The sequence below is a fragment of the Bubalus kerabau genome, chromosome X, assembly GCF_029407905.1.
Source record: "Bubalus kerabau isolate K-KA32 ecotype Philippines breed swamp buffalo chromosome X, PCC_UOA_SB_1v2, whole genome shotgun sequence".
NCBI lineage: Eukaryota > Metazoa > Chordata > Mammalia > Artiodactyla > Bovidae > Bubalus > Bubalus kerabau.
In genome coordinates this window covers 22,784,079-22,806,519 of record NC_073647.1, presented here as the reverse complement: position 1 = coordinate 22,806,519, position 22,441 = coordinate 22,784,079, and the positions used below count along the sequence as shown (strand labels likewise).

The window sequence follows — 22,441 nt, the reverse complement described above, 5'->3', positions numbered from 1 at the left end:
TTAATTACCTGTGGCCAGAGATCTGCACGTGTTTTAGTCCACTCAGAATGCTGTAACAAAATGCCACAGACTGGGTGGCTTAAATAGCTCCCATTTATTTTCTCATAATGCTGGAGCCTGAAAGCCCAAGAATAACACTGCCAGCAGGATTGGTTTCTGGTGAGACCTGTCTTCCTGGCTTGCAGATGGTCCCCTTCTCTTTGTGCCTTCACATGGCCTCCATTTTATGTGTTTGTAGAGACAGAGATCTAGCGTCTCTCCCTCTTGCAAGGACACTCATTCTATCAGAAGAGGGCCCCACCCTGATGACTTCATTTAACCTTAATTATATCCTTAAAGGCCCCATCTCCAAATATAGTCACATTGGGAATTAGGTCTTTGACATATGAATTATGGGGAGGGGGAGCACAATTCAGTCCATAACATGTCAGGTGATCCCCAGATGTATGTTATATCTTCTTTGCTACTGATGTTAACTGTCACCACCTGGGCTCATCTATGCCTGGCCCCCTCCAATATGCTACAAATCAGAGAGCCCATTTCAATGGCCTCTACTTCTCAACGGCAAACTCAGTCTCAGCGGAAGTGCTTTTGCAAGCTTTGGATGCTTCCCTCACCCACTAATTTCTCCAGGTAAGGGTTACAGGAAAGATGCTTTAATTTCTTTGGAGGGCAAAGTTAGCAGTGAATGGGTAGACCCTCATAAGATTCAATACGGTACTCTCACGTTCAGAAGTTTTGAATTTCCTCCCCTACATTATGCCAGTAGCCTTCCAACCACTCAATACCATATGTCAGAGGCTAGCATCTGGTCCAGGTTTGCATTAGACAACCCAGAAAACAGAATCACAGCCTGCTGCCTGAGCTCACCACTGTAAATAAAATTCATGAATGCCTACCACTCTTTCCATTTAACTCTATTCCTTTCCTGACATTGCATCTCACTTGCCATCCCTGGGTAATATACCTTAAGTCAATCTAGAAGGATGACAGCATCTTTGGACGGTCAATAATATTACGATCTCCATGAGGTGGCCCCTTTCCCTCTGCACATAAATACATAGGGCCCATGGGATAGAATAAATGGACAGCAGTTATTGAATCATATCATGAAAATGACCGTTTAATACTTCTCATTAGGAATGACTTCATCTTTGCACCATAAGCATTTTATCTTTCCAACTTGGGGACAAAGGAGGGTTAATAAACAGTTAATTTCAGTACTCCCTTTCCTGGAAAAAAGATTAGTGCAAGCTCTTCAGGATTCTATCATTCCCGTTGTCAGCGAGTGTAAAAGAAATGGAAATATGATTCAGTCGGGACCATTGAGAGGTGCAGAGTGTACTAGGGTGCTTCTAAGAAACGTTTCCTCTCTCCCCAGAACTAAATGCACAGAGGGCTGGTCCTTTTGTTTTCCCTGTGGAAATGGTTGGATCTGGATGTGACTCCTGGGAACTGCTGTAGCCATCTTGCCAAGAGCCTGACAGTGAAGCCAAATCATGGAGGATGACAGATACAGGGAATCACAGAGAAGTGGAACTGGAGCGCTGTGTCTAGAGCCTGCTATACCTCTGGACTTCTCCCCTGATGACACTAAAAAAAAGGGAAGCTCTTAATAAGTGTGTAACAGGTATTGGAAACCCACGTACGTGGTTTCCTCTGTGTGTCCATCTGTGTGTGTGTATCTTGCTCAATGTAAATTATTAGAGTCACTGGGCTTCCTTGGTGGTACAGTGGATAAGAATCTGCCTACCAATGCAGGGGACACAGGTGTGATCCCCGGTCCAGGAAGATTCCACATGCTGCGGAACAACTAAGCCCGTGTGCCACAACTACCAAGCCCACGTGCGGCAACTACTGAGGCCTGTGCGCCTAGAACCTGTGTCCACAGCAAGAAGCCACTGCAGGGAGAAGCCCATGCGCCACAACAAAGGGTAGCCTCACTCTCTGCAACTAGAGAAAGCCCACATGCAGCGCAACCAAAATGAAGGCCCAGCACAACCAAAAACAGTCATTTAAAAAATAAATTATTAGAGCCACTGAAGTCAAGTATTAGCCATCATCCAAATAGGCACTGATTTACAGGAGCGTAGTGCAAATCAATTAGATGATTAAACGGAGGCTGAAGAAGGGAAGGAGAATTGCCTAAGGTCACTCCAGAAGTTAGCAGCAGGTATAAGACTAGAACCCTAGTATTGGCCTGGGAGAGGCTGCAACTCTCCAAGTATTCTGGGATGTTAATGAAGAGTAGAAGGGACAAGAAAAAAGGATCTCAAAATGACAGAGTTTCAAGAGGCACCTCTCTAAATGACCCGTCATCAGATATATTTTAAAAATATGCATTCTTAAAGAATATATCAACAGAAGGATGGCCTGGGAAAACTAGCTGTCTCAGCCTGACATGTATCTCTGTCCATCTCAAGATTTAGTAGATGGCACTGTGGGCAGAGTAGGCTCTACAGGAAAGGTACCCTTCACCTCTCCTTTCCAAATCTAGACTTCTCTTTCCCTCAGTTCTCCTCTTCCCAGGCCGGAGACCTGGCCTGTGAGGAATACAATAAACACCCAGGCAGATGCTTTATCCGTAGCACTGATTCATGAAATACAAAGCTGTTGTATTTCAAGACTCAAATGAATTCAGTACTCATTCAACTTCTCCACCTGTGCAGGCACAGACTAAAACAGACACAGACTGCCACCTAGGGGTTATTTTTCAGTTTAGTTCAGTTCAGTCGCTCAGACCTGTCTGACTCTGTGCGACCCCAAGGACTGCAGCACGCCAGGCCTCCCTGTCCATCACCAACTCCTGGAGCTTGCACAAACTCATGTCCATCGAGTCAGTAACGCCATCCAACCATCTCATCCTCTGTCCTCCCCTTCTCCTCTCACCTTCTGTCTTTCCCAGCATCAGGGTCTTTTCCAATGACTCACTTCTTCACATTGGGTGGCCAAAGGATTGGAGTTTCAGCTTCAGTATCAGTCCGTCCAATGAATATTCAGGACTTATTTCCTTTAGGATTGACCGGTTGGACTCCATTCAGTCCAAGGAACGCTCAGGAGTCTTCTCCAACAACATAGTTCAAAAGCATCAATTCTTCGGCACTCAGCTTTCTTTATGGCCCAACTCTCTCATCCATACATGACCGCTGGAAAAACCATAGCTTTGACTAGACGAACCTTTGTCGGAAAATAATGTCTCTGCTTTTTAATATGCTGTCTAGGTTGGTCATAGCTTTTCTTCTAAGGAGCAAGCGTCTTTTAATTTCATGGCTGCAGTCACCATCTGCAGTGATTTGGGAGCCCCCATAATAAAGTCTGTCAGTGTGTCCATTGCTTCCCCATCTATTTGCCATGAAGTGATGGCACTGGATGACATGTTCTTAGTTTTCTGAATGTTGAGATTTGCCCCAGCTTTTCCCCTCTCCTCTTTCACCTTCACCAAGAGGCTCTTTAGTTCCTCTTCACTTTCTGCCATAAGGATGGTGTCATATGCATATCTGAGGTTATTGAAATTTCTCCCAGCAATGTTGGCCAAGAGAACACACTGATCATAGCAAACACCCTCCTCCAGCAACACAAGAGATGACTATACTCATGGACATCACTAGATGGTCAATACTGGTATCAGGTTGATTATATTCTTTGCAGCTGAAGATGGAGAAGCTCTATACCGCCAGCAAAAACACGACCAGAAGCTGACTGTGGCTCAGATCATGAACTCTTTATTGCCAAATTCAGACTTAAATTGAAGAAAGTAGGGAAAACAACTAGACCATTCAGGTATGACCTAAATCAACTCCCTTACGATTATATAGTGGAAAGGACAAATAGATTCAAGGGATTAGATCTGAAAGAAAGACTGCCTGAAAAACTAGGGTCAGAGGTTTGTGACATTGTACAGGAGGCGGTGATCAAGACCATCCCCAAGAAAAAGAAGTACAAAAAGGCAAAACGGTTGTCTGAGCAGTCCTTACAAATAGCTGAGAAAAGAAGAGAAGCTAAAGGCAAAGGAGAAAAGGAAAGATATAAGCATCTGAATGCAGAGCTCCAAAGAATAGCAAGGAGAGATAAGAGAGCCTTCCTAAGTGATCAATGCAAAGAAAGACGAGAACAATAGAATGGGAAAGAGTACAGATCTCTTCAAGAAAATTAGAGATACCAAGGGAGCGTTTCATGCAAAGATGGGCACAATAAAGGACAGAAATGCTATGGACCTAACAGAAGCAGAAGATATTAAGAAGAGGTGGCAAGAATACACAGAAGAACTATACAAAGAGAGCTTCATGACCCAGATGACCACGATGGTGTGATCACTCATCTAGAGCCAGACATGCTGGAATGCAAAGTCAAGTAGACCATAGGAAGCATCACTATGAACAAAGCTAGAGGAGGTGGAATTCCAGCTGAGCTGTTTCAAATCCTAAAAGATGATGGTGTGAAAGTGCTGCACTCAATATGCCAGCAAATTTGGAAAACTCAGCAGTGGCTACAGGACTGGAAAAGGTCAGTTTCATTCCAATCCCAAAGAAAGGTAATGCCAAAGAATGTTCAAAGTACTGCACAATTGCACTCATCTCACACACTAGCAAAGTAATGCTCAAGATTCTCCAAGCCAGGCTTCAACAGTATGTGAACCATGAACTTCCAGAAGTTCAAGCTGGATTTAGAAAAGGCAGAGGGACTAGAGATCAAATTGCCAACATCTGTTGGATCATCGAAAAAGCAATAGAGTTCCAGAAAAACATCTACTTCTGCTTTATTGACTATGCCAATGCCTTTCACTGTGTGGATCATGACAAAATGTGGAAAATTCTGAAAGAGATGGGAACACCAGACCACCTTACCTGCCTCCTGAGAAATCTGTATGCAGATCAAGAAGCAACAGTTAGAAACAGACATGGAACGACAGACTGGTTCAAGATTGGGAAAGGAGTATGTCAAGGCTGAATATTGTCACCCTGCTTATTTAACTGATAGGCAGAGTACATCATAAGAAATGCCGGGCCAGATGAAGCAAAAGCTGGAATCATGATTGCTCGGAGAAATAACAAAAACCTCAGGTGGTATTTATAGTGGAGGGGGAGATGGTCCAAATATTTTGCTCTGTGCTCACGCTTGGGCAAGCATTTTCCCTACAAGGATCATAATTTCCTCGCCTATAACATGAGTATGTGGTCCTGGAACAGTAGTTCCCAAACTCAGCTCCACAAAAATCTGTATGCTTTTAGTCATTCATAATCTAGGGCACTCTGCCCCTAGCTATTCTGGTTCAGAGGTGTGGAGTTAGCAAAGTCAAGGCCTGGTCAGGTGTGAAACAAGAACAAAAACAATCCCCCAGGGCTTCCACAGGCCCCATGTAAGAAATCTGTGATGTAGATGTTAAAAGGTGCTGCTCCAACCATGTAGCCAGGTTTCCTCACTCTCGGGCTCTGAAAGCCTTCAACAGCCTAATGCAAGTTGTGAACTATCAATAGATGTTAATATCATGCAACATTCTGAAAGGTGTTTGACCATAGAACCAACACCTACTAACAGTCCAGGCACAACAGCATTTTCCACATCACAGTTAAGAAAACCCTAGATTAGGTGTCTTGGCTCAGATTGTCTAAACAAAGTATCATAGACTAGGTAGCTCAAACTACAGAAATCTATTTCTCACAAATTTGGCGGCTGTTAACTCCAAGATTAAGGTGCCAGCATATGATTGCCTTCTCCCTATGTCCTCACATGGCCTTTCCTCAGTGTGTGTAGGCAGAAAGAGATCTCTCTATCTCTTCCTCTTCTTATAAGGCCATCAATCCTGTTGGATTAAGACTCCCCCCTCATGACCTCTTTTAAATTCATCTCCAAGACTTTCTATACTCAAATATAATCACATTAGAGTTAAGTGTTGAAAAGACTAACTGGCGTGAGGAGTGGTTACACAAGTCAGGCTATAGCACTAGAAGATATCCAAGGCCACTCTGAGTCTATATCCTAAGATTCTCAGTGAACCATTTTGTCCTGACGAATCATTGTTCACAATATGAAGGAATTTCCACTGGGAAAATAGTATAGATAACCTCAGTTCAGTTCAGTTCAGTTCAGTTCACTCAGCCGTGTCCGACTCTTTAGGACCCCATGAACCGCAGCACACCAGGCCTTCCTGTCCCTTGGTAGATGGCCGAAGTCCACCGAAGCCCATGTCCACTGAGTTGGTGATGCCATCCAGCCATCTCATCCTCTGTCATCCTTTTCTCCTCCTGCCCTCAGTCTTTCCCAGCATCAGGGTCTTCTCAAATGAGTCAGCTCTTCACATCAGGTGGCCAAAGTATTGGAGTTTCAGCTTCAACATCAGTCCTTCCAATGAACACCCAGGACCGATCTCCTTTAGGATGGACTGGTTGGAGCTCCTTGCAGTCCAGGGGATGCTCAAGAGTCTTCTCCAACACCACAGTTCAAAAGCATCAATTCTTCGGTGCTCAGCTTTCTTCACAGTCCATCTCTCACATCCATACATGACCACTGGAGAAACCATGGCCTTGACTAGACAGACCTTTGTTGACAAAGTAATGTCTCTGCTTTTTAATATGCTGTCTAGGAGAAATCTGAATGCAGGTCAGGAAGCCAACAGTTAGAACTGGACATGGAACAACAGACTGGTTCCAAATAGTAAAAGGAGTATGTCAAGGCTGTATATTGTCACCTGCTTATTTAACTTATATGCAGAGTACATCATGAGAAACACTGGACTGGAAGAAGCACAAGCTGGAATCAAGATTGCCGGGAGAAATATCAATAACCTCAGATATGCAGATGACACCACCCTTATGGCAGAAAGTGAAGAGGAACTAAAAAGCCTCTTGATGAAAGTGAAAGTGGAGAGTGAAAAGTTGGCTTAAAGCTCAACATTCAGAACTCTAAGATCATGGCATCCGGTCCCATCACTTCATGGGAAATAGATGGGGAAACAGTGGAAACAGTGTCAGACTTTATTTCCTTGGGCTCCAAAATCACTGCAGATGGTGACTGCAGCCATGAAATTAAAAGACACTTACTCCTTGGAAGGAAAGTTATGACCAACCTAGATAGCATATTCAAAAGCAGAGACATTACTTTGCCAACAAAGGTCTGTCTAGTCAAGGCTGTGGTTTTTCTTGTGGTCATGTATGGATGTAAGAGTTGGACTGTGATGAAGGCTGAGCGCCGAAGAATTGATGCTTTTGAACTGTGGTGTTGGAGAAGACTCTTGAGAGTCCCTTGGACTGCAAGGAGATCCAACCAGTCCATTCTGAAGGCGATCAGCCCTGGGATTTCTTTGGAAGGAATGATGCTAAAGCTGAAATTCCAGTACTTTGGCCACCTCATGTGAAGAGTTGACTCGTTGGAAAAGACTCTGATCCTGGGAGGGACTGGGGGCAGGAGGAGAAGGGGACGACAGAGGATGAGATGGCTGGATGGCATCACTGACTCGATGGATGTGAGTCTGAGTGAACTCCGGGAGTTGGTGATGGACAGGGAGGCCTGGTGTGCTGTGATTCATGGGGTCGCAAATAGTTGAACACGACTGAGCGACTGAACTGAAGTGAACTGAGGTTGGTCATAACTTTCCTTCCAAGGAGTAAGCGTCTTTTAATTTCATGGCTCCAATCACCATCTGCAGAGATTTTGGAGCCCAGAAAAACAAAGTCACCCACTGTTTCCAATGTATCCCCATCTACTTGCCATGAAGTGATGGGACCGGATGCCATGATCTCAGTTTTCTGAATGTTGAGCTTTAAGCCAACTTCTTCACTCTCCTCTTTCACTTTCAGCAAGAGGCTCTTTAGTTCTTCTTCACTTTCTGCCATAAGGGTTGTATCATCTGCATATCTGAGGTTATTGATATTTCTCCCAGCAATCTTGTTTCCAGCTTGTGCTTTCTCCAGCCCTGCGTTTCTCATGATGTACTCTGCATATAAGTTAAATAAGCAGGTGACAATATACAGCCTTGATGTACTCCTTTTCCTATATGGAACCAGTCTGTTGTTCCATGTCCAGTTCTAACTGTTGCTTCCTGACCTGTATACAGGTTTCTCAAGAGGCAGGTCAGGTGGTCTGGTATTCCCATCTCCTTCAGAATTTTCCACAGTTTATTGTGATCCACACAGTCAAAGGCTTTGGCATAGTCAACAAAGCAGAAATAAATGTTTTCTTGGAACTCTCTTGCTTTGTCAGTGACCCAGCAGATGTTGGCAATTTGATCTCTGGTTCCTCTGCCTTTTCCAAAACCAGCTTGTACATCTGGAAGTTCATGGTTCACATATTGCTGAAGCCTGGCTTGGAGAATTTTGAGCATTACTTTTGCTAGAGTGTGAGATTAGTGCAATTGTGCGGTAGTCTGAGCATTCTTTGGCATTGCCTTTTTTGGGATTGCAATGAAAACTGACCTTTTCCAGTCCTGTGGCCACTGCTGAATTTTCCAAATTTGCTGGCATATTGAGTGCAGCACTTTCACAGCATCATCTATTAGGATTTGATATAGCTCAGCTGGAATCCCAACACCTCCACTAGCTTTGTTCATCGTGATGCTTCCTGAAGCCCACTTGACTTCACATTCCAGGATGTCTGGTTCTACGTGAGTGTGAGTGATCACACCATCATTATTATCTGGGTCGTGAAGATATTTTTTGTACAGTTCTTCTCTGTATTCTTGCCACCACTTCTTAATATCTTCTGCTTCTGTTAGGTCCATACCATATCTGTCCTTTATCGAGCCCATCTTTGCATGAAATGTTCCCTTGGTATCTCTAATTTTCTTGAAGAGATCTTTAGTCTTTCCCATTCTATTGTTTTCTTCTATTTCTTTGCATTGATCGCTAAGGAAGGCTTTCTTATCTCTCCTTGCTATTCTTTGGAACTCTGCATTCAGATGCTTATATCTTTCCTTTTCTCCTTTGCTTTTCGTTACTCTTCTTTTCACAGCTATTTGTAAGGGCTCCCCAGACAGCCATTTTGCTTTTTTGCATTTCTTTTCTTGGGGATAGTCTTGATTCCTGTCTCCTGTACAATGTCATAAACCTCCATCCACAGTTCATCAGGCACTCTGTCTATCAGATCTAGTCCCTTAAATCTATTTCTCACTTCCACTGTACAGTCATAAGGGATTTGATTTAGGTCATACCGGAATGGTCTAGTGGTTTTTCCCCACTTTCTTCAATTTCAGTCTGAATTTGCCAATAAGGAGTTCATGATCTGAGCCACAGTCAGCTCCCGGTCTTGTTTTTGCTGACTGTATAGAGCTCCTCCATGTTTGGCTGCAAAGAATACAATCAATTGGATTTTGGGGTTGACCATCTGGTGAGGTCCATGTGTAGAGTCTCCTCTTGTGTTGTTGGAAGGGGGTGTTTGCTATGACCAGCGCATTCTCTTGGCAGAACTCTATTAGCCTTTGCCCTGCTTCACTCTGTACTCCAAGGCCAAATTTGCCTGTTACTCCAGGTGTTTCTTGACTTCCTACTTTGGCATTCCAGTCCCCTATAATGAAAAGGACATCTTTGGGGGGTGTTATTTCTAGAAGGTCTTGTAGATAACCTCACAGAGGTGTATTTTCAAAGTGTTCTTAGTGCCTCCAATGAAAGAGATTGCCAAAGAACAAAGTATTACTGTGATGACCAGTCCTTTTGGGTGGGGGAGGGGAGGCTGTCCTTTCTATGAATACTGGGACCAAAACAAGTACCAATATTCTGAACCTGCTCAGAACGCTAGTCCATATCACGTTACCAATTCTAACTCAGATGGTGCCAAGCCATGCCTTATTTGTCATCAGTTCAGTTCAATTTAGCCGCTCAGTCGTGTCCGACTCTTTGCGACCCCATAAATTGCAGCACACCAGGCCTCCCTGTCTATCACCAACTCTCGGAGCTCACCCAAACCCACGTCCATCGAGTCAGTGATGCCATCCAACCATCTCATCCTCTGTCGTCCCCTTTTCCTCCTGCCCCCAATCCCTCCCAGCATCAGAGACTTTTCCAATGAGTCAACTCTTCGCATCAGGTGGACAATCATGTCAACACAAATAACCAATAAACGATCTGTAACAGGAATAGAAATAGAAAAGAGTTTTCTTTGTACCAAACTAAGGACTATAGCCTAGGGAAAAACTTATCAGTAACTCTCAGAAGCTGTGATGGAGAAGCGTGGTTTTCATCACAGTTTTGTATCTTTTCAGAACAAAGAACCATCAAACAGAGACATGCAGGGGTACAGTCCTTCAAGATTTCAAAAGGGATAGATTAGCACGTACAAGAGTGAATCAGCAGGAACTCGGTATCTGGGAAGAAAAACTTATCTTTAAAGGAATACTAGCATAAGCATCATAGGAGAGGGTAGCATTTATCCCTACCTTCAAAGTGGACATACTTTACTTCTGGATAATGATTTCTTTTCTTAAGGGCTAAGGCAGATGTACACTGCAGGATAAACAGGTCATAAGACAGGCTACTCTAGTTAGCATAAAGTTCAAGCTAAATCACATATAAGCCAGAATGATTTCCCCATACCTCAATTGCGAAAATTTCTTCCTTCAGTCACAAAGTTGTACTGATGCCAAACAGTGATCTCAAACTCGAATCCTGCATCTCAGCTTTACACAACATTCAAGTTGTGGACCATATGCTTATTTTCTCCTCTACTCTCCTGGAGGTAGAAAGGAGATTCCATTTATTTTCTACTCCTCTTAGGATATGGAGAGAGCACACTGAGCTGAAATTCTAACCCTTTGCAAATCCACAGATATTTCCTTTACACCCATTTTTGATTCTGTGTCCACCCTAGGGGATTAGAAGGGATTCATACACCTTGTGTAAGCACATACCTTCCATACTGACTTTGTTTCTGTATACTGGCTCATGTCTTTTTATGAGTCCATATTCTGCTTGTGGGACTCTGCTTCTAGGTATTGGCTCATATTTCCACATACAGACTGTGGTAAATTGACTGAAAAAAAAGGCCACAGCAATTCCTCCTGTTCCTGGATGTGCAGCCCTTTGCTTATATGTTGAAGGCCGAGCTGAGGATTTGCTGATGGAGTTAGTGTGGGACAAGAAGGAAACAGAGGAGTCGAGGAGGATGCCAAGGTGCTTGGCCTAGGCAATATGAAGAAAAGAACTTTCATTTACAAAGGGGAAGAAGACAAGAGGAAGAACAGAGTTGGGAGGGGCAATAAAGCAGTCAGTGAGGAAAACCTTCATGAATACCAAACCTATTTTTTTTTTAAAGTAAACTTATAAAATTCGTAAAACTGAGATTCCCTTAAATGTTCCCATATATATGCAATATATTAAGGAAGAGTTCAACTAAAATCCCAACTCCAAACAGGTGAGTTAATTACCTATTTTCATTTGGAACAAGAGTCACATCCTCTTCGGGTTGAGCTGTTGTGGGTATCCAGGGAGGTTGACCTGTGGCACTGTCTCATAAAAACACATGACTTGTGAAAGAAATTGGAGTGCCATTGCCCTAAGTCAACAGTGAATTATGTGCATATATGTGATGATGCTGTCAGAGAAAGTAACTTAATGATCTGAGTGTTAATTTGATTTTCTGGTATTGGTAATAGACTAAAAGCAAATGCCTCTGGTAACATCAGATACCCCTTCATTTTTATCTTTTCAAAGCTGATGCAGATGACCAGATGATTATTTTTCTTTTAGTCTTTTAATATAGAAAATTAAGAGATTTCTTAGCATTCAACCTTCCTTACATTCCCTGGTCACGGTGCACTCTTTGAACATGCTGCTCTGGATTACGCTGGCTAGTGTTTGGGGCTTTCCCATTAATGTGGCAGGCAACATCTGCAGCGTAGGTGCCAATCATCTGTCTGAGAGATGCATGAATAAGCAGGGAAATGTGTTCACAGAACCTCATGCAAGCCAAAGAACTCAGATGGCCAAGTGAATGGCGGGCTCAGGAGGGAGGGTGGGAACTGGCTGACTCCTCTGCTCCAAGTGCAGAGGGCCTCGCCCCCATCCTGTAAGATGCAGAGTCCTGGGCCCTGGCCCCTGCCCTTCACCCACCGCCCGCCTGGGGAAACCTAGGCCCCGCCCCTCGTTTCTGATCCCGCCTCCTTATGGCCATTAGCTCCGCCGATCCCCAGCCCTCTTCTCCCGCCCCTCCAGTCCTAGCTCCGCCTCCACCTTGCGCCTGCGCACTTGCAACCATCTGCTCTTGAGGGCGGGCCCTGCGCAGGCGCCAGTTTGGCTCTCGCCCCGCCCACCCCTGCCCTGGGCCCGCCTCCATGGAAACCGATGGTCAGGCTTGGCGTGTCAATTAAAATCAGAATGGTAGTGGGATTTCACGGTGTTTGGCAGTCTAAATGCAAATGCCTCAGGAAGAATCATACCCACTGACCTGTAATAGAGCCAATGGGAGATGGCTTACAGTCTTATGTTAGACTCGTTCTGTAGCTGCTGCTGCTGCTGCTTAGTCATTTCAGTCGTGTCCGACTGTGTGCGACCACATAGACGGCAGCCCACCAAGCTCCCCCGTCCCTGGGATTCTCCAGGCAAGAACACTGGAGTGGGTTGCCATTTCCTTCTCCAATGCATGAAAGTGAAAAGTGAAAGTGAAGTCGCTCAGTCGTGTCCGACCCTCAGCGACCCCATCGACTGCAGCCTTCCAGGTTCCTCTGTCCATGGGATTTTCCAGGCAAGAGTACTGGAGTGGGGTGCCATTGCCTTCTCTGCGTTCTGTAGCAGGAGAGGATAATTAAGGGATACAAAGTTCCAGCTGCAGTTAGAGAAAAAGAGAAGTGATCTGAGCTCTGCATCCCGATGAACCTCTCGGGCAGGAAATGAGACACTGAAGCTTGAGGCTCCCTAGACTGAATGGCAAGAACAGAATTGCTGCCACCTTCAGCCCAAGAGTACTGGAGTGGTGTCATCTTAATGACACCCAGCCACCCAGAAGATCTACAGGCAGAACACACTGCCAGTCTTACTCTCCTTTCCTGTGGGGGTGGGGAGGGGTTACTGACCACAGTAAGGCTATTTGCTGGGAAAATGTTTTTTTTTTTTTTTTTTCATATTTCTTAATTTGGCTGCGCTGGGTCTTAGTTGTGGCATGTGCAATCTATTTTCCGAGCCATGGATCGAACTTGGGCCCCCTGCACTGGAAGCATGGAGTCTCAGCCACTGGACCACCGGGAAAGGCCCTGCTGAAATGTTTAAACCATGGTAAGTTATATGTAAGACCTGCAATTTTAGTTAATTGCATGTCTAATTCCAGTTAGAACTGGAAAGTGTATCGATATGTTTAAAGAATAAACAATGCCAAAATATTCTACCCACTTAGTAATTTAATTCTGCTATTACAAAGTCTTTATAAGACCTAGTGGTGTGGCGTAATAAAAGATGTCTCAGGCACAAGGGACCGAGATACTAATGCAGGCTTCAGCAGGAATTAATTGTGTGCTTCCTGCTTCTAGTTTGGTCCTACTGACTTCTGAACTAATCTTCTATAAAACCATGCTGGTCACCCTACCTCTCCTTGCCCTTAGGAGTATCAGAAGATTTCTCCATGATCCCTAAATATGCATTCATGGGCTTCATGAAGTGGCTAAAAGTAGCACTTCTCTTAGGGAGGTGTTAGATTACCTGCTACCTTTAGGGGATCAGGCTTCCCAGTGGCTTGGATGGTAAAGAATCTGCCTGTAATGCAGGAGACCAGGGTTCGATCCCTGGCTCGGGAAGATCCCCTGGGGAAGGGAATGGCAACCCACTCCACTACTCTTGCCTGGAAAATCCCATGAACAGAGGAGCCTGGCAGGCTACAGTCCACGGGGTCGCACAGAGTCGGACATGACTGAGTGACTAACATTAAGGGGAATACTTCCCTGAACAAAGGGGTGAGCTTAACAAAGAGGGGAACTTTTAGCATGGTCTGGACACCCCATCCCCTTGCCACCCGTTCCTGCTCTTAACTCATCAGCCTTCAGAGCTTAGTGCTCCACCGCGGTTCAGGTAACAATGCCCATGACAGAGCCGAAGCTTCCTTGATCATGCTGGTGTTCATTGTGAGTAAGAAACCCATACAAGTGAGATCTTCTGAAGCAAATGGATTTTATTGGCAGAACACAAGTATTTAACAAAATGCAAGAAACTTAAGCAACAAATACATTTTAAAGACACAGAAATGAGGCTAGCTCAGGGAAACTCAGCAGTAGGTCTTTCTTTCTTTTTTTTTTTGGACATGCTATGCAGCATGTGGGACCTTAGTTCCCCCACCAGGGATTGAACCCCTCCCCCCTATATTGGAAGCACGGAGTCTTAACCACTGGACTACTGGGGAAGTCCCAACAGTGTATCTTTTTACATTCTCTGCAGTAAAAGGTTACTAGTGAACCTTTGCAGGCTCTCACTCATTCTTGCGGGTCTAGTCCCAAACTATAGCAAAAGTATTACTGGCTCAACAAGGATAAGATGAAAAGTATACCAAACCAAGTAGCTTGGCTAGGAAACTCAGTGACATAGAAAATAGAAGGCTGTGGGAAGGTCTCAGAGAAAAGAGGCCTGCTAGAGAGACCAATGAGCCTGAGACAGGGCCTTCCACCCTGTGGAATACAAATACAGCACACACGCATGTTGACATGCCCCCATGGGTACACAATTTTTAAAGATTTCTTGAGTAAGCACAAAAGCATATATTACAGAAAATGAAAACAACCCAAAGTCCAAGCCATTCCCAAAGGCACAATACCCAAAGACAATTTCTGGTCAAATGACCACTCGCTGATGTCATAGGGTCACTCCTTGAGCCGAAGTCCTCCGCATGAAGTTGACGACTTCTGTAGAACTGCTGTGATTCTATGAAATTGAAAACCCTACGGACTAAAGGATAACCTTATACACCACTAATGCAAATACTATGTATCCATAGAAAAACTAAGGCAAAACCAGAATACAGAAGCTGTAAATGGCATTACCCATTTCCCCAAGGAGAAACAGTCTTCCCTCTCAGTTCTAAAATCTAAAAACACTTGGAGGGGGCACTCATTTGTGATCACGGAAGGGTCTTTTTTATTATGTTTTTAAACCCCTTCATTGAGGTATGAGCAATGAGTGACATACAAAAATAAAGTACACATTTAATGTATACAATCTAATGAGTCTGGAGATAGGTTACATCCATAAAGCATCCCCATAATCTATATCGTAAACACACCCATCCACTCTGAAGTTTCATTCCACCTTCGTAATTGATTGTTATCTGGTAATAAAAACATGACGGAGTAAGATCTACCCTCTTAGCCTTTCCAGTACACATCAGTTCTGGGGTCCGGAGGAGATGCACAGGTGCTTGGTTCCTGGCTTTAACTATATCCTATAGCCTGTAGCTCAGTACTCTGACAATCTACTAGAGGAAAATCTACAACAGGCTTTTCAGCATTCTGGAAGGTGCTCTGTCTGACTGCTGGGGAGAGGCTGAGTAAACCAGTGAATCTCCTTGGGATTCACTGAAGTGAGCCCTCTGCTGTTCCTTTCAAAAGCTGATGAGAAGCAGGACAGCAGGCATGCACATGAATAAGGAGAGGCGAAGGAAGCTCAGAAAGCCAACCCAAATCTAAACTGTGAGGTGGCCTGGCTGGCGACGCTCAGTAACCCATTTTGTGTGTGCTGGAGTCAGCATAGTGGACTGGGAGGGCACATTCAAGTCCAGACGGATGAAGAGACCATTCACATTGTACAGGAATGCACGGATTTTGCTCTTTCTGTCCCCTCTTTTTGACAGAGCTGCCCACTAAAATTCCATAACTGAAACTCTGCAGATCTGAGTCCTTGCCTCCGACCAAGTATTCAGGCAGGTCCTGTGCACCACGAGACACTGAAATCGGACCTCTGCCAACTGGAGATCAAATTTCTGCTCCTTCAGAGCACTTGAGAAAGGGACGGTGAGAGATGAAGTTCAGCTCCACTGGCCAGCAGACTGCTGACATCAGCAGAGCGGTTTAAACCATCTCTAAACAAGGTTTGTGGTTTTAATCCTCATCCCGAGTGACCCTACTGATCACAGAGAATTCCCCCTGAGGACATATGTATGGGTAAAAAGCTCCTAGAGGATAAGCAGTCACTCATACTTCTTACTTGTCCTTCAGGCGCTCTTTCCACAAGTTCCTCTTGAGGAAGTTCTCTGCACAGGTCTGACTATGGCCAGGACTTTAGAATCAGCACTTGGAACGAGGGTGAAGATACCCAGGGGTATCTCACGGGCAGCACATTGTAAGGGAAACTAAAATAAGGAAAACTAAACTGCTCATGCTGAAAAGGGACAAGACATTCTTTCTCGCCTTTCCTAAAAAACGGTGGAATACGGGTCAGTTCTTTGTCTGACTCTGCTGCTGCTAAATCACTTCAGCCGTGCTCGACTCTGTGCGACCCCATAGACGGCAGCCCACCAGGCTCCTCTGTCCCTGGGATTCTCCAGGCAATGGGTTGCCATCTCTGACTCTCTGCAATGTATGCAAATCTGTTCTCTAAGTTAAATAAGCCTCTTGGTAATTTGACAAACCAAGAGAGTTCCTTCAGGGACCTGGCAGCAAAAGCAGTCACCAAGAGCCCATAAAGCTACAGGAAAAGGGCAGAAAATATCTCTGCAGAAAAACAATCAATAGTGTAAGCAACAGCAGTTCCTTCTCAGAACTCCCTTAGATTATACACTGAGCAACAGTACAGCAGGACAGAGAGCTCCCCTTCCGCAACAGCCGTTTTTCATGGGTCTAGGCCACACAGAACGAGGAACAGGCAGCCAAGCCTTCACTTGCAGACAAAATCACAATTCACTTGGGAAAATGGACAATAATCCTGTTCCCATAGTAAATGTCCTAGTTTATGAGAAAGCCGTATTTTCTTATAGTATACCCATCAGGGTCCATTGCTATCTTCTGTCCCTCAGCTGTGCTAACCCAAAGGAAGGGCACAAGAATGGAGAAAGGAGACAGGAGAAAGAGCCCTGAACCCACAATGCCCACCACAGTCGTCACACCAGAGACCGTTGTCCTCCCCACTGTCAGTCTTTCCTTATACTCTCAGAACCTCCTCCTCATAGCCCTGCTGGGCCCAAATTTCCCTAATCAAGAGAAAGCAAAACCCTGAAATGCGGAAACCATGGGACCTTTTCCCTCGCCAAGTTGAGCTCCCCTTTCCTCTCCCCGACTCCAGTGGCACACCACCACAAACAATGCATAGCTGTCCCTCCACTGTTGTACCAACACCACCTTCTTCCTTCAGAATGCAGTGAAGGCCCCTTGAGGCAATGTCACCCCCACCAACAGGAAGACCCAAATGGAAGAGAAGCCACCAGCAGCCAGCCTTTCTGCTAGAAAGGCTTTCTAGCGGACACACGGGGGGAGAGACAGCCACAGCCTGGGGGTGTAGCCCTCTCCAGCAAGAGGAATACAAGGGCTTCATGCTCCAGCTGGGGCACCTGACTCGGGAGGTTCCTGGACATCCAGGCTCATCGGCATATGCGCCGAAACAAGCAAATGGCCCCGGATTCATCGACAGTTCATTGATAAGACCCATCGGACCTCTTTCTTCCAACCAATGTGCAGAGTGTGCCCAGTGGAAGAGTGCAGAAAGTGAACGTGGAAAGTTCCAACCACATTCCTACAGAGTTGGGACTCCTCGGGAATCCCAATGTGCCCTCGCTCTGCACAAAGGCACAGAACTCTGACATCAGGCTACCGCCAACTTCTGCCCCAGACTCAACATTTCCCACGCCCCACATGCTGCCGTTGCCAATATGCGCCTCCTTTAGGACTTTAGCAAGGCACCTGAGGTGTGTGAGTGTGGAAGGAAGAAGTGTCTGGCTGCTATATCACTAGAACACACCAGCAACAGCAGCTCACTTTCATGTGCCTCTTTATGGCCACAGGTAGTCCCAACAGAAGACTTGAGTGGTCTACTCAACCAAGTGTAGTGACCATCAGTGGGCGCCTCCCGGGAGACTCTCTCAGATTACTGCTCTAGGCCACAGTATAGGAGGGGGAAAGCTCACCTTTCCCGAGCCGCTTTTGACAGCCTAAGCCAGTGCATAGACTGAAGCAGGAACACAAGAACATCCCTAACAGTGAACTCCAAAATTCTGAGGGATGCTGTAACATAGGGTAAAGCCTTCATCATCAAAGTCTCACCTTTGCCAGAAAGTAATCCGCTCTCACGTCACACTCAGCGATGTGCACTATTCTCTTCAGTCCCCATGCTACAATGATCCCAGGCAGTATCAGGGACTGAGAAATAGGTAGCAGACACTTTTGACCACAGAAAGTCCAATGCACCTTTCACATTGAGGGCCTTTATCCTCCTGTCCAGCTTTCTCCTTGTGCTCTGAGAGCAGCTCTATAGAGGGTCACTCTTCCCAGCCCCTTCCCCACCTCTAGGCAGGTCCGTATGCAGTCAGTCATTCCATCTTTCCTGATCAGGGGCGTGCTTTCCCCTTTGAGCCCCTAATCTCTCCAGTACTTCTCCTGAAAAGAACCGACAATCAAAAGTGGCCGAGAACCGCTCACCAAACTCATTTAGTTCAAGACTAAATTGGTACAGCTACTATGGAAAACAGTATGAAAGTCCCTCAAAAACTTAAAAACAGAACTACCATCTAGTCCAGCAATCCCACTTGTGGTATGTATCCAAAGGAATACCTCACACCAAGAATTTACAGAACATTAACATTCCCACGAGTGAGTAGACATTCACTGAGGTACTGTCTCATGAGCCTAAGTGACATGGCTGGCCTAGGAATGAATTCCTGGGAAGGAACCAGAAAGCCAGATCCCATCTCAAATTCAGAAGAAGATTACCTTCTCGTTCCATGAGAGCCCTGATTTGTGAGACTGTCACCATTTGGAGAGTCACCTTTGTGGAATCCTCAACCTTGTGACTTATTTTTAAGTGCCAATACACAGCAGATTTACCAATTACACCATCCATTTAGGCTTTCTTGACCCCTGCCTCCAATGAAGGCAGCCAAGATGACTTTGATGGGCTGTGGGAACAAGCGTGTATGGAAGGGGAAGAAGGCCTCACGGTTATTCTTAAGTTTCACAACTGTTTTGACTAGGAAATAAGCCAGTTTTGATCATCAACATGTCACTTGGTGAAGGAACATGGGCCTACGACAGGTTTTTCTAAGTATCTCAGGCTTCAGGTTTTCACTGAGTAGGAGACTATCCCACCCCCATCTTTCACAGCTTTAAAGTAATTTCACCAATTACAGGGATGAACAAAAAGTCTTTAAACATGCCCTCTAAAGCCTACACACTTTCGTTTCCAATCACAAGGAAATGTGGATTTTCTTTTAACCTTCGGTGAATGAAATTCAGGTTCTGTGATGCCTCCTTCTGGATAAAACCCGTGCTAATAAAGCAACAGAGGAGCCCGAGGTTTCTATGAAACTAGAGGTTAGAAGTGTCTCTGAATGCACCTTGGAAGAGTTCACATTTCTATTTAGCGCTTTTCCCCCACCCCAACTGTGAAAACTCTTCCACACATTTTCAACAAATTAACCACTGCCCAGGAAAGAAGTAACTTTATACAGACAACGAAAGAGAGGAGACCTTTTCCGCACCGCCAGTTAACAAGCACCTTCTTGGTGCCTGAACTTGGTGCTGAGCCACATCAGCTTCGGCATAAGGCGTCAGAGATGGCCAGAAAAGAAAGTGGCTCAGAGCAAGGCAAAGTGTGAGTTGCTGGGCTACCTCTTGGCATCATAGCAGGATTAATGAGGCTGGTTTCCAAGAAGCCCAGTAATAGCTGAGGAAATCTGCTGGCCCTGTGAAAGGAAACAAACGTTTGGTTGAAATGGGGGTCTGGACAGGTAGGGAGACGAGCTAACTCAAGCCACAGTGTTCTGTTCCCATATGCTGGAAATGGTGTACTAATTCCCTCCGTACCTCCTGTGAGCTGAGTGCTTTACAAAAACCATACAAGAGATATCCCTGAGAGCAAGGTGTGATTCCCATTTTGCAAATGTGGAAATTGAGGCTCAAAGATGACAGTAAGAAAGAGTCAGACTCAGACGATAAAATTTATTTTTAATGAAACACGATGTATTGTCTCAGCAACACCTGCAAAGCAAAAAAAAAAAAAAAAAAAAGCCCGACAAACTGTGGAAGGGTAAATATTTAATGAAGTACTGACCCGCATATTACTTGAATTGTTAGCCTACACCTCCAGGACCCCTGCAAAGTAAATGCCCACCCACTTATGGAGGGGAGACTATCATTCTCTGCCACTCACTTGGTGTACAGGCCTCATCTTTCTCCCCTTTCCTAAATAGAGCTGGCTTTAAATTACATTCAAATCCATGTTCCCCTACCTGAAAAAAACAGCACTCCCACAGTCTCTGGATTCCTGAAGTTTGTTTTTCACAATCCCATCCAGTCCAGCCTGCTTCTGCCTGGTATTACAAGTGTTTTCCAAAAGGATAAAAAGACAGGTCAGAGCTCTGATGTGAAAATAGCAAGATCAGGCTTTTTGGAAATGTGACATTCTAATAAATTCAGTCCGTCTGTAATAATGGCACTCATGGTGAACTGGAAAAAGATGCCACTGACTAGTTAAAAGACATGGATTATAAACAGTGTCTGAGCAGCGCTCAGGGAGTGATCCTGACATTGTTGGAAGTTCCGATCTTAGACACTCAGGGAAGACATTTCAACACCATGTTAAATAATCTTACAGCTGATGGGATGGATGCTACCCTCCTCCCAGCATTTGTGGCCCCACATAACATAAGGTTGCACTTACTCATCTGGCAGGTCTGGACAGATGTGGCTAATTCCGGGTCCACTCTCTTCTCATTACACGCCCATCGGCTGGCCAGTACTAGATTTTTCCATCACAGGTCCTGAAGGAAACAGTGATTATGCAGACCTCCAAGGAGACTTGCTTACAGATGGACAGCCTAACACAGCGGCAGGAAAATTAGGTAAGTTGCAAGCTCGTAACATGAGTGGCTGGGGCAAACTTCCCCTTTCCCTTATCCACAAAACACCAAGGCAGCCAAGGGCCGTCAGCTGTCCTAACACCGCACGCGGTCCCTCAGAGCCTTACTGTCTCGTTTCACGTGGAAAATAACAGAAATACCCTCAATGGTGAAGAAAGGTCACAAAAATGGCCAAGATCAACATTTGAACCAATCCCCGGCAACGATATATCCACCCCAAACGCCCTGCAAGAGAAAGCCGAATCAGCTCCAGGGCGGCCGCCAGTCACCAGTCAGACTGTCCGGCACCCCCACCCACCCAGCCAAACGCACCCGCCCTTCCCTCTCTTTAAGCCGCAAACACTACAAAGCACTAAGACTATAACTGGGAAGGAGGCTCCGAGACCCACATTTAAACCAAGAAAATCTTCTTCAAGTTTCTGCATGCCGTTACAATAATGCCCAACACCAAACCCGGAAGTGCCGGAGAGCTCTTCTCCGCCATCCACCCAAGAGCCCGCAGACACGTCTGTCAAAGTGTCCATCAGGACACACCATCTACCCTGCTCTCCAACTCACACCGCAGACAGCCAAATACGAATAAAGTTAGTAAAACTTACACTTTTGCCATCTCCGGAAAGGGAGCCGCCATGTTAAATCCTAACCGAGCAAACCGGTCTACGGAAGCCCCACAGCACAATCCAGACAGTCAGGAGCTTAGGCACGTGCTAGGGCTTCTTCCGCCTTTCACGCCCCCGCCTCCCTACATCGTCATTGGTGGGCCTGCGATGATTGACGGGGACAATGGCCATTCCTCTCAGCTAGGTCTACTGGGGGGAAACTGTCCATTTCCCAAGGCCCAGCTGACGTCATGAAATCTCTGCTCGTATTCCTATGTCTTTCTATATCTGTGTCCATCCCTGAAGGCCTAGCTCTACTTCTTAGGCCTTTGCACATACCTTGTGCTTTGTTTCTTGTCATCTTAGACTTTGGAAAGCATGAACATTCCATTTACCCGGGCCTAGATCAATTATACCCGCCTCCAGGAAGTCTTCCAAGTTTTACTCCCCCCAGCCCCAACGGTGTTCTTGCCTGGAGAATCCCAGGGACGGGGGAGCCTGTTGGGCTGCCGTCTATGGGGTCGCACAGAGTCGGACACGACTGAAGCGACTTAGCAGTAGCAGCAGCAGCCCCCATGGTATAGAGGGACATTATTGTTGGGTTTAGCTGGACCAATCTTCTAATGTTAATTTCTAAGCTGTGTGAAGCCTTCTTAAGTAACATTTTTTGCTTAAAACGATCTGTGGTTACCGTTACCTCCATCTCCTCTTCAAGTCAATATGGCTATCTTGGGGTGGCACAGTGTGTCTTTAACCATAGTGTAAATGATTGATATGGAAAATGCTCCCGAAATTTGGGAGAATATGTATTGAACTAAATGGATTTCATGGCTGATTGGCCAGCCAGTTTGATTGTCTCTTCTTTACAGAAAGGCTTATAG

At 45.4% G+C, this 22,441-nt stretch overlaps 2 long non-coding RNA genes across 4 annotated transcripts; one reads left to right on the top strand and one right to left on the bottom strand.

The window, feature by feature from the left end:
- Positions 1 to 8: 8 nt before the first annotated feature.
- On the top strand, positions 9 to 1,644 carry LOC129638884 (uncharacterized). The gene is made up of 2 exons (XR_008708081.1): positions 9 to 633; positions 1,382 to 1,644. It is a non-coding gene; the product is annotated as an uncharacterized LOC129638884 (long non-coding RNA).
- Positions 1,645 to 18,503: 16,859 nt separating this feature from the next.
- On the bottom strand, positions 18,504 to 21,681 carry LOC129639175 (uncharacterized). Of its 3 annotated transcripts, none has more exons than XR_008708243.1 (4): positions 21,561 to 21,681; positions 20,763 to 20,919; positions 20,332 to 20,412; positions 18,504 to 19,785 (listed from the first exon to the last, which is right to left on the bottom strand). It is a non-coding gene; the product is annotated as an uncharacterized LOC129639175 (long non-coding RNA). The 3 variants fall into 3 exon arrangements; XR_008708242.1 differs by having other exon boundaries at positions 20,763 to 20,862; positions 21,561 to 21,675; XR_008708244.1 differs by lacking the exon at positions 21,561 to 21,681 and adding an exon at positions 21,069 to 21,083.
- Positions 21,682 to 22,441: the final 760 nt, after the last annotated feature.